The sequence below is a fragment of the Cavia porcellus genome, unplaced genomic scaffold, assembly GCF_034190915.1.
Source record: "Cavia porcellus strain 051 isolate PalLab524CR breed Dunkin Hartley unplaced genomic scaffold, mCavPor4.1 scaffold_31, whole genome shotgun sequence".
Classification (NCBI taxonomy): domain Eukaryota; kingdom Metazoa; phylum Chordata; class Mammalia; order Rodentia; family Caviidae; genus Cavia; species Cavia porcellus.
In genome coordinates this window covers 28,970,674-28,982,899 of record NW_026947514.1, presented here as the reverse complement: position 1 = coordinate 28,982,899, position 12,226 = coordinate 28,970,674, and the positions used below count along the sequence as shown (strand labels likewise).

Genomic DNA, 12,226 nt, shown 5'->3' with positions numbered 1-12,226 from the left:
CTACCTTGGCTCCATTATTCTTTTTTTTTTTCCTTTGGTCTTTTTCGTTTTTATTGGTACCAGGGATCGAACTCACGACTGCCTGCTTGCAAGGCAGGCGCTTATGCCGCTGAGCTAAATCCCCAGGCCTGGCTCCAATATTCTTGATGACAGTTCAGGGTCTTTGCCAAGAATTTGGAGAGTCTCCACTCTCAGTTCACTTTATAAAGGTGCTTATTTCAGTGACCTTTTGTTTTTTGTTTCTGTTTTATTTTTGTGGTGACAGAGACAAACTCAGGGCTGCATACCTGCGAAGTATATCCAACTCTCATGACCTGTTTTTAACATGGCTCCCCCGCTCTGTCACTGCTTATCCCTTCTGTTATCAATATTTCAGTTGTCTCCATTACATCTCCAGTTTAAATGCTTGAGATCTACTTGATTTGGCTAAACAATATATTTTTTTTTTTGTAAGGCAGTTTTCCTGACAGGTCATGCTGGCCAGTTGTGTCAGATGTAAGGCACGATCAGAAGGCATGCTAGGGTAGTGGTGCACGCCTGTTATCCCAGCACTCCAAAGGCTGAGGCAGGAGGATTACTATGAACTTAAGGCCAGCTGAATTACATAGATCTCAAAAAAGCCAAAAAAAATTGTTTTTAAAGCTCCCCCCCCAAAAAAAGCATAAACACAAACCATAAAGAAAGTATACAATATTGTCACCCAAATTCAAATCAGTTATCTCCAGTCATTTTTCACACGATAAGATCCCATTTGTTGATTCTTTGTAATAGTTTCTGCATGATCAGGGTTTTGTTCCTAAAATTTTTTGCCTATGCCTATGTCTTCAAGAGTTCTATCTATTCTATCATCCAGTGGAGTTAGTGTTCTGTTTTAACATTTAGACCTTGATCTATTTCAATTTTAGTTTAGAGCACAGTGAAAAATATAGATGAAGTTAAACTTTTGGCATGTGGGAAGCCAGTTTTTCCAGCACTATTTAATACAGTGGCTCTCTTCCCTTGAAGATGTTTGTCTCTTTTTAAAGATAAAGTGGCTGAGTATATTTGGAGTTATTTCAGAATCTTCTAATCTGTCGATGTCGCTCCCGGCCGGCAGGAAAGACACACGACAAAGTCTGGCGGTGTGCAACCTTGCCTTTATTTGTCTCCGCGTGGGCCGCGCGAGGCCTCCTCTCTGCCACCAGCCCTTTCTCGCCGGTGGACTTTCTCTATCTCTCTCTGTGCTTTCTCTGTGCTTCTCCCTTGTGGCGGGAGAGGCATTTACTTTTATAGGGTAACAGTGGCCAATCAGTTCAAAGCGCGCGATGCGGGCTGATTGGCTAACATCAGTTGTTGCTAGGCAGACTATCTTACAGAGCGGGTTGTTTAAGTCGCCAGCGCAATCAGGGGGCAGGAAGCAGGCGCCAACTTGACTCACTCGATGGGAGGGGCAATCTAGCTCAGGCTCCGCTCCCACCCACAGGCCCTACGTCCGCCAAGTAAGGCGACCGGTGTCGGCCGCGGCTCCCAACACTAATCTGTTCCATTTATCCTCAGGTCTGATTTTTTGTTTGCTTTGGTTTAGTTTTTTGAGGTTTTTTTGCCAGTGCCATGCTGAGATTTTTTGTTTGTTTGTTTGTTTTTATACCGGGGATGGAATTCATAACCTCCTGCTTGCCAGGCAAGTGTTTGTGCTGCTGAGCTAAACCACTGGCCCCATTGTTATTATTTTAAGATAAGGTCACACTATGCAATCCAGATTGACTATGAACTTATTAGGGTGGCCTTGAGCTCCTTGTCATAGAAATATCTTATTTTTCCATCAATTTTGAAAAATAGTTTTGTAAAGTACATCAGTCTGGATTGGAGGTTGTTTTCTTTTAGGGGTTAAAATACTTAACTTGGGGGGCTGGGGATTAAAAAAATAAATAAATAAATAAAATAAAATACTTAACTTCAGGCTCTCCTTGACTTGAGGATTTGTTTTGAGAAGTCTGCTGGGTTTCTAATGGACTTTCCTTTTAGGTGGTTTTTTTTCTTCTTCCCGCCATATATATATATATATATATATATATATATATATATATACTATGTATATGTTTTTTATTTTAAAGAGAATAAAACCCAACAAAACGAAACAGAATAAAGCCAATCAAAATAAAGCAGTGAAACTGGTATAGAACTTTGAAGCAGGATAATAGGAAAGAAATCTACAGTGGCTACCATAATATCTCTTGTTTTCACAATAGTTGTCCACTCCATCAGACATAGTAAAATCAAATACAACAGAATAAAACCAATCAAAACAGAACATTGAATAAAGCAAAACAAATTGGAACAAAACAAAACAGTGAGAACAATATTGGATTTCAAAAACAAGATAGAAGGAAATCCCCCATATTTGCTATATTACATACTGTTATCCTCCTAATAGATGCTCAGACTAACAGCCTTAGACTTGCAAAGTCAATCAAGCCATACAAGCATTTAGTTGTTTTTGTATCTCAGTCTCTATCAGCTGAGCCTGTCCGTGGAACCAGCTGTTGCTTATCAGAGGGGAGAGAAGATTTCTTGATTCTTAACCCACATGCTGGTCATCACACAGGAAGGACAAACTGGCTTCTCTCTTCCTGGGCCCCGCATGGTTTGTGCAGTTTTCTAGAAGGGTGAATTGGCTTCTTGAATTGCTCCTATGAGACTTCAAAGCATGGTTTCTTGGCTATATATGCTTACACACTAACTTCCCTTTTTTTTTTTTTTTTGGTACTGGGGATTGAACTCATGAACTCACATTTGCCAAGCAGGTACTTACGCCACTGAGCTAAACCCCTGGCCCTACCTTTCTACTCCTAATTCTTACAGCCAACTGCCTCTGCTCCCATTCATGGGTAACAGTGCTGGGACTGGCTTAATATGGGATGGACATAGCTAGGCACTAAACAAAATCAGCAGACTAATTTTCTCTGTACACAGTCTTTAGACAAAAAAGTACATTGCCAAAGTGCACTAAAAGATATAGCTGCATGCACGTTTAAATGTGTAAGGTTGATAACCATATTACTAGGTTTTTGTTGGATCACTGAACAGAACTGTTTGCAGTCTCGCTGTTTGAATGTCCACTTTGTATGCTTTACTTTTGTAACTTGGACAACTATTTCTAAGAGGACAATATGTAATTTATCAACTAGTGATTTCTTAGTGTTTATTTTTTCTGAAATTATGTATTATTTCTACCCTTTTTCTGTTTTGTTTTGTTTTTTCTCTTTAACTAAAATTTAAAAAAGAAGAGGTAACAGCTCAGTGGGCAAAGCAGGACAAGTAACAAGACCTAACAGATATTTAGTCTAATCTCTGTAGTTTAGAGTTTAACTATGGGTGTGTTCTGGTCAATAAGTTGTCATTACTTGTCCTGTTGACTAGATAAAGACAGAAACCAACTAATTTTATGTCTGTGGAATATAATTAAAAATTTTGTTCTTCATCCCTTTTAAAAAAAAAAGTACAATGTCATAATGTTCAAGGGGGGCATGTTCACATGGTAAAATTGGATGAACACAGCACTCTAACAGCTTTTAATAATCTATTCTTTGTTGAATTTCTGGAAGCATCACTAGTAGATGCCTTGGTGTACATTTTTTTTTTTTTTTTGGATCATGGCTCATTGAAGTCATATATGCCTCATTTTTCTGTATGTCAATTTTTTTCCTTCTTGGCAAGTTTTCTGCCCATACTTCTGTGAATAGGTTTTTTATGTTGTTTGTAATACCTCCTGCTTTTTCATTGACTCTGATCAATATTATGTTCTTTGTATTATCTAGTAGCTGTTGAGTTGAATATTTTTGGGTTTTTTTTTTTTTTTTGGTGGGGGGTACAGGGTTTTCCTATGCAGTTCAGGCTGGCTTTGAAGTCACTTTGTAGCCAAGGCTGGCCTCAAACTCATAGCAATCCTCCTACCTTAGCCTTCCACATGATTGATTTTTGTGAAAGACATTTTATTTTATTTTATTTTATTTTTGTATTGGGGATTGAACTTACAACCTCAAGCTTAGCAGTCAGGCACTTATGTAGCCCAGGATTTCCTTGAACTCACAGTTACCTTCCTTCATCAGTCTCCTAAATGCTGGGATGAAAGATATGCACAACTACATTCTGTTCCACCTCTCTCTTTTTTTTGGACACAATCTTTTTTTTTTTTAAACTCACAACCTCATGCTTTCCAGGCAAGTGCTTATGCAACGGAGTTAAATCCCCAGCCCTGGACAGTCTTGCTGTGTAGTTCAGACTTTGAATGTACTGTGTAGCTCAACCTGGCCCTGAATTTGTGGAACTCCTCCTGCCTCAGCCTTCCATGTATTGGGATTACAGATGTGTACCACCAAACCCGGTTAGCCCTTTCTATTTTTGTTTTTGTTTTGTCTTTTTGAGACAGGGTTTTGCTACACAGTTTAGGCTGGCCGTGGGCTCATTTTGTAGCCCAGGCTGGTCTCTAACTTGCAAATGATTCTCCTGCCTCAGCCTCCCAAGTGCTGGGATTACAAGTATATGCCATAACACCCAGTTAAGAAATTTTTGTTTTCACAATTGCTAACTACAATCCTGTCTTCTAGATCTGCTGACCTATCCTCATATTGACTCATTCTGGTGCATTTAGTTTGAATTGAAGTTTTCATCTTGGGAATATGTATTGGAATCTGTTTAATGGATTCCTTTTCTTTACTATGTTGGGTATTCATGGTTTCTGTTTTCTTCCTAAACTGTACTTTTTTTTTTTTTTTTTTTTTTGTCTTTTTGAGACAGGGTCTCCCTATGCAGTTCAGGCTGGCCTTGAGCTCACTTTGTAGCCCAGGCTGGTCTCAAACTTGCAATGATTCTCCTGCCTCAGCCTCCAGAGTGCTAGGACTACAGGCACGAGCCACCATGCCTGGCTGTTATTCCTACTCTTAGCATTTGAGAAAGTTTAGAGAATTGGTTTTCGAATTGTTCCACCTCATTGTGCCCTGGGTTTGCCTTTGATGATCTGTCTGGGATTTCATCTTGCTTAAGTATCTCTTGATAGAACTGTGGGGGACCGGCGGTGGCTGAAAAGAAGTATGAAATATAAATGACCTTTATTTTGAGAATGCAGGGAAAAACACCCCCAATCCCCTGGGGCGCAGCGTCTCCCCCTGGGGTCGGCGATCTTCTGTGGAACACGTGGAGTGGAGGCATATAATAGCCTAGGTTTGGGGTGGAACCTAAGGGGCATTAGTGATGACAGGTAGCCCATTGGTATTCTTTTGGCGCCATAGGTAAATTCCTAGGGGTGGGGGAGATGGAGCTCCTGGGTTCTGCCTGAGGCTTTACCAGCTACAGTGTCCTGTCTGGGCCAAAACTCTTTCATCTCTCATTTTCTTTCTTGTTTTTTTTTTTTTTTTTTTTTTGAGACAGGGTCTCACTCTATAGCTCAGGCTGCCCCTTAACTCAACTACATAGCCAAGGCTGGCCTCAAACTCATGACAATCCTCCTGCCTCAGCCTCCTGAGTGCTAGGATTACAGGCATGAGCCACCACACCCAGATTCTCATTTTCTATTTTATTTTTTACTTTAATTCCTCGGTTGATGTTTGTAAATTGCTTATGACAAATAGCTTTTTTTGTCAGTAATCAGAACTCTAAAAAATATTGCTTCTTGGAAATGTCTTCCAGGTGTAGCTGGCTTTTGGGTTTTAAATCTGCTGAAAGATCTTACCTTTTCAATTTATTGGGGATGAGAAGTTGCTGCCTATTTGGCCTAGCCTCTGGTTCTTTGGCACTGGCCTATAGTATTTTTGTGACTCTCAGGCAATCTCAGTCTTGGTATACCAGGAAGAATAACAGATTAGAACAATTATGTCACCTGGGATAAACTAGTACAATCAGTACTAACAACAGATCAAACAAGGCCTAGAAAATGACCAACTGTGGTAACTATTAATTTGCTGCCTTTGGCCCTATGAATCAGATTTGTAGTTATATAATAAAGATTAAAAGAAACTTGAAAATTGAATATAGTGCACATGCTTTCAGTATGGTGATTTTTACCCTCACAGGAGGCAATTTAAAAAGGATTTGTAGAAAAAAAAAATAGAGAAATAGAAGAGGAAGAGGTTAGAAGCAAGGTTGGAGGACAAAGGAAAATTATTCAAATTTAGGGAAACTGGTTAAGAGGATAATACAGAAAAAGATAAGGAAGAAATAAAAACAAGAGCCGGGAGTTTAGCTCATTAGCGGTGTAAGTACCTGCTTGGCAAACACCAGGTCATGAGTTTGATCCCCAGCACCAAGAGAAATAAAAATGAGAAGAGAACAACAACAAGAGACTAGAAACAATATTTATACTTATATAAAAACAAGATCAAGAAAAAAGAAAACAAAACAGAAAGAAGAGAAAGAAAAAAAGAAACAAATTTCTACTTCCAGGCACATCTCTGCTACTTTTAGTCCCACTGAAGTTTAGGCTTGTTTCTGGCTGTGAGGTTGGAACTCAATTCATTCAGTCTGCAATACCTTGTGTACTTCCTGCTAGTTTGAATTTGGCTCCCTGAACTCTTGCCAGTTTGAACCTGGTTCCACTTTGTAGTGGTTGATTGATTGTGTCAATCTGAGACATTTAGAAGCTTAACTATACTGGGTAAGCAATTCTACAGCCTAGGGTGTAGAAGATCTGCCCTAAGGTGGCTCCTTGCCTGGATGCTAGGAAGGACAGACAAACAAGATATTTCGTTCTTCAGCAGTGCTCCATTCTTCACTTTTGGCTTGAATGTTGTCTTCTGCTTCCAGAGTAGACTCCAGCTCCTGCCTTGGATCCTTCGGCCTTCTGGCATAGATTCTTCGCTCTTCCATCACAGACCTATTGACCTCCTGGTGCGAACTTGCACCGGACACTGGTGAACTCCAGATCTTGGACTGAATCCTTTGGCCTCCTCATCTGACTGACCGTTGTAAGCCAGTGTTGTAATTTCTTATACACTTGTATATATTGTGTTGTGTATATTGTGTTACTGTTTCTCTAGAAAAACCCTGACTAGTACTACCTCATCTTGACACTGGGAGCTGCTAGATGTAGGCAGCCTGTAGCTGCTCAGAGTTCCAAGCTCCGGTGACCTCTCTCCACGATAGCTATCAGCCAATCGTCCTCTCCTGGGGTATGGCTGAACCTAAATAACTCCCAGCTACAGAGACCACTGCTCTGTTCCACTGGTGTGTTTTTCCCTGTACACTCTTTGGGTCACCAGTAGCCACCAGTAGCCACTATCTGCAGGTTCCAAGCCACCTTTCCCATGTAGTATATCAGGGCTCAGGGAGAAAGTGCTTTTGCCACCTCTTTGCTTTTCTTGTGGGCTTCAATTCTTGCTTTAGATCCTTGCTGGGGCCCAGGGACCCATTTCCCTCTGTCTTCTCTTCCTCACATTGGTATACTCCTCCATGAGAACATCAAGGCTCAGAGAGGCTATTTCTCTGCTGTTCACTATTCTTCCATTTTAAGAATGCCAATAATTATTTTTCCAACATTAAAGGAATTAAATCATTTGTAAAAAAGCCTCAACAGAGACCATGTGGCAATAAATCATCCAGTATAAACCAATCTAGAAAACAGTATTCCAGAATAAGTACAGTTTCACTTAGTACTGCTAAGAAAGTGAGGAGTTAGCCAGGTGTGGGGGCATACTTCTGTAATCCCAGCACTTGGGAGGCTGAGGCAGAGACTAGCCTGGGCTACAAAGTGAGCCCAAGGCCATCTGTCTAAAAAATACAAAATAAAAAAATGTACAAGGAGTTCACTGGCTATGCTAGTCTAAATTGTGAAAGGTGCAAGTGATTTTATACTGTAGGTTTATTTATTTATTTAGTTAGTTATTTTTGGTGCTGGGGATCAAACTCTTGACCTCGTTTGCCAAGCAGGCACTTACACCTGCTGGGCTATACCCCAAGTCCCAGGTGTATTTAAATATACAAAATCCTGTACATTTTCTCAGTATGAATGTTTAGATTTTTTGTACAAAAGGAATGCTTCATTTCATGGAGATCTTTAGAAAAAATTGAAAATAATAATAAACTCCTAAATTTCATGCTTATATTTTCTTTCAATTTCTTAACATATTTAACACAAACAAAAAAGTCTTTTTAATACATTAACAAAATATCTTTTTAATAAATTGAGGATGTGACTCTACAAATGTGTTGAAGAATTCTGCTAGGTTATATAGATTCTACACTGTTTTTGGTTTTCCATCTCTTCTTCCATTCTAATCCCTATATAAGTATCTTTTTTAAGTGTAGCTTGTGAATTTCAGCCTTTTTCTTGGCTCTTACAAATTTGTGGCAGGCAATTACTTTGACAATTTTTTTTTAAAGATAGGATCTTGCTAGGTAGCCCAGATTGGTCTTGAGCTGGTGATCCTCCTACTTTAGTCCTGGGTGCTGGGGTTTATAGGTATTTGCCACCATACCTGGCTTGCTTTGGAAATTTTTACATCAAACTCTGGTATATCAAGGTTGTTGCTAAATTCCTCAGCCTTTTCAATATTATACTCCTTTGTAGCCTGGTCTATCATCTTTTTAAGGTCTTACAGGTAAGTTTTCTTTCTTTTAACATAGTTTTGAAATTTATCATTGGCTCCAAAATATCCAGTAAGGCAAGAAGTCACACTCCAGCACTCAGGAGGCTAAAACATGAGGATCACCATGAGCTTGAGGCTACCCTGATCTACATAAGGTGTAGTCCAGGTTTACATCACCCTTGCATGGATCTGGCTACCTCAGCCTTTCCAGTGCTGGGGTTATAAGCATATGCCATTACACCAGGCTTCTGTGTTTTCACTATATCCCAATAGTAGAACTGTATTTCTTATGAGTGTTTTTTGGGGAGTGGGCTGATACCAGAGTGCACTACCACTGAGCTACATACCCAGCCCACTTTATTTTTATTTTTTGAGACAGAGTCTCATTAAATTGACCAGGCTGACCTCAAATTTGCTGTTTGCTTGCCTCAGCCTCCTGAGTAGCTGGGATTACAAACTGTACCACCATGCCCACAAGAATAGTTTCTTTTCAGGAATAAGCCATACCAAATATCTGTTACAGGAAAGTCAGCAAATTGTTGACTGAAACAACAAATGAATTTCCATACAATGTTTCTTAACAATACCAAGGGCTAGAATAACTTGATTGGACTTCTGTTTATGCCACTGATAAAAAAAAAAAAGAGTACAGACTATTTACAAAATGTAAACTGTATTTAATCGGCACTTTACTGAACAAAATTTCACACACGTTAAAGTAATCTTTGTAATGATCCTGGAAAGTATTATTAATCACACTTAATGGTTTAAAAACCCTACAAATGTTATCAAGCACCAGTATACATGAGTGTAAAATTCGTACATGGCGATATTGCTATATAGCCAGTGTCATTAACACTGGCACAGTACTGCGTTTTTTTGTTACCCATCATCTGGCATTCGTATCATTTCTTGAACTCTTAACACCTAGTTTTTACTTAAGGCCCTATTTGAGGTCCTGGAGCTATAGCAGGGAAAGAAACGTTCATTCATACGCTTAACATTCTAGTGGAGTAGGGGCAGGGGAACCATAACCAAGAGAATAAGGTAGATGGTGACAAGCGCTACAGGGGAAGCCAGACAGGAAGTGTCCAGGTGTTTCAGTGTTACATAGGGTGATCAGTGTTACTTATTTCACCTTGACTATAGCTCTTATATGACAGAAACAAATCTTTCCCGTTTGTCTTCACAGTGCCAGCATTTAACACAGCACCAAGCACCTGCACAGGGGATAACTTTCTGCTGACAATTGCAAGCCTTTTGAAAAGCCAACAGTCCAAACTTCATTTCCACTAATAAATACAGATCTTGGCCGGGGATTCAGCTCAGCGGCATAAGATTTGTTGGGCAAGTGCAAGGTTGTGAGTTCGATCCCAGGAACCGGAAAAAAAAAAAAATCTTAGTGTGTATCACAGATGAAAGCTGAATTAAATATTCTGACATGTCTTTTTAGTATATGTGCTGCCGAAGCGAGCACTGAGATATGTCTTTTTATGTATTTCAACCATCTAGCTACCTCTTTGGCGCTACTACCGCGAGCCACTTAGGGTGTGTTCACTTTAAAATGTGTGTGGGGGGCTTTGCCAGTTTTTCCTTCACAGGAAGCCAGTTTTCCAGAGAAAAATTAGCATCTGGAGTTTCTTCCGGCGGTTCTGCGTAGGTCCGAATTTTCAGTTCATCGAACTTCAACAATTAGAAAGCAAAGTTCTAATCCCCTGAAAAACCTAGGAAAGTTAGCAATCCTTTTAACAAGCTTCGCGTGGTGCCCAAGAGAAACCGTGACCTCAAGATGGCGTCGCGTAGTCATAAGATTCAGTAGGCTCTAATCAAAAATGGCAGGGTGGGGCGTGGTTTATAGTTTGAGCCCTTCTAGCTCCCCGTTAGAACCATCTTTTCTATGGTTTTTCTGCATTGAGGAGGATGTCAGAGCCAACAGTGGAGACTATCTATATGCTCTCTTCTCTATGGTTCCTAGTTCCACGCACCTGGCCGCAGTGCACGCTGGGTAAGAGGAAGACCTCCAGAAGCGGCCCGCGCAAGGCGGCTGTGTTTGCGGCCTGTGGTAATAGGCGCTTTGGAACCCGTCTTCTGAGCGGGCGGCGAACAGAAACCTCGAGCTAATATAACTTGTTGTGACCTGGAGCCTAGAAGGCGACGAAGACAGTACGGTTTTCTTAGTGGCGGGTAAGTTCACGCTTCTGAGCTTGTGTGGAAACCTGGTGACTGGTTACCTCAGCTGGGGGAGGGGGAGGAAAAGCCAGGGTAGCTGCGAATGGCTTGGTTCGGGATTGGGGTGAAGGAAAGGGGTGGGGTGGGATGAGGGCGGTGGCGTGCACGAGGCGTGGGTTTCTCCGTTTTTCTGAAGGCCGCCAAAAACCTGTGGGCCAAGGAGCCCGTGGAGGCCTGGTCGTTTCTCGCATTGGAGCCCCATTTCCCGTCCACGTTCCGCCGCAGTGTGAATCGCCTCGGCTACATCTGGGCTCTGCGTTAGCTACAAAATGAATGGCTTTCTTCTGGGGGGCCCTTCCCGAGTCCTGCAAGCCCTCCTGTTAGATTTTCCGGTCGTAGGATGTGCCAGCCCTAGGCTCTGCCTTTAAAGCAGCCCACATTCACTCTTTATAGCGAGGTTTGGCCTTCATCGGACTTATTTCCCTTCCTCTTTGGTCATCTAGAGCCTGCCATAAAATGAATTGTCCCCCCCTCCCCCATTTAGCTAAAGCCCATTTTTTTTTTAAGCACTGTGATATTTTGATGTCCTACCCGCTTTCCTCATTGAAGGATGCAGTAACTTGTAGTGTCATTCATTCTAAGAGACGAGTGACTTCCACGTTAAAATGTCCTTTCTTATCTGTCTTTGGTTTTCACTGTTGATTTTTAAATACGTTTTTCGAAATAGACCTGGGAGTATGAAGGTTATTTTCAAATAATGCAATATGGATATACGTTGTCATGGAAATGCCATTTTGATCCTGGGCAGAGTGGAGCAGACCAAAAAGAGGGCAGAAATTGGACTTCTCTTGCCTCAGATTGCTTTAGGGTGATGTATTTGTATTAGGTAGTTGCTGGTAGTGTCCAGGCAGCTTTGGGGCGGTTTGTTGTAATTTAAAATTTTTGTTTTTGTGTTTTTTGTTCGGAGGCAGGGTGTCTGTGCATAGTGCAGACTGACCTTGAATTGGCTCATGTAGCTCGGGATGGCCTCAGCCTCCTGGTGATCCTCCTGCCTCAGCTCCCAAGTACTGGGATTACAGCTGTGCACCATCATGCTCGGCTTTTTTGGTTCTTTTTACATTAATTTGCTTATTTATTTTGTCTTTTTGAGACAGAGTCTCGCTGTGCAGTTCCGTCTGGCCTCGAGCTCACTTTGTAGCCCAGGCTGGTCATGAACTTGCAGCAATGCTTCTGCCTCAGCCTCCCGAATTCAAGGATTACAGGTGTGTGCCACCATGTCTGGATTTTGTTGTTGTTGTTGTTTTGTTGTGTTTTTTGATCTGCTTTACTTTTTTAAAGATTACACCCAAAACATTCAGATGCCTTGAGAATGCTTCAGTTCCATCAGTTCTGAGGATTCTAGTAGATAATATACTACTCTTTAAAAAATTTTTATTGGTACTTTTTTGTGGGGAGACAGAATCTCTTGCTACTTAGATCATGCTGGCCTTGAACTTGCT

General features: G+C 41.0%; 1 protein-coding gene and 1 long non-coding RNA gene across 3 annotated transcripts in view; both read left to right on the top strand.

Annotated features, from left to right (window-relative positions):
* The window catches only part of LOC134474237 (uncharacterized), a 40,692-nt gene extending 30,168 nt beyond the window's left edge, over nucleotides 1–10,524 (top strand). The window contains exons 2-3 of the long non-coding RNA XR_010044959.1: nucleotides 6,778–6,938; nucleotides 9,751–10,524. This is a non-coding gene — a long non-coding RNA (uncharacterized LOC134474237). The remainder of the gene's footprint in view (nucleotides 1–6,777; nucleotides 6,939–9,750) is intronic.
* A 14-nt stretch (nucleotides 10,525–10,538) lies between these two features.
* Rbm25 (RNA binding motif protein 25) overlaps nucleotides 10,539–12,226 on the top strand; it is a 64,242-nt gene continuing 62,554 nt past the window's right edge. The window contains exon 1 of one of the 2 annotated variants that reach the window (XM_013155244.3): nucleotides 10,539–10,742. The gene's annotated coding sequence lies outside the window, so the exon portion shown is untranslated. The remainder of the gene's footprint in view (nucleotides 10,743–12,226) is intronic. The other variant, XM_063241363.1, reaches the window with a different exon arrangement.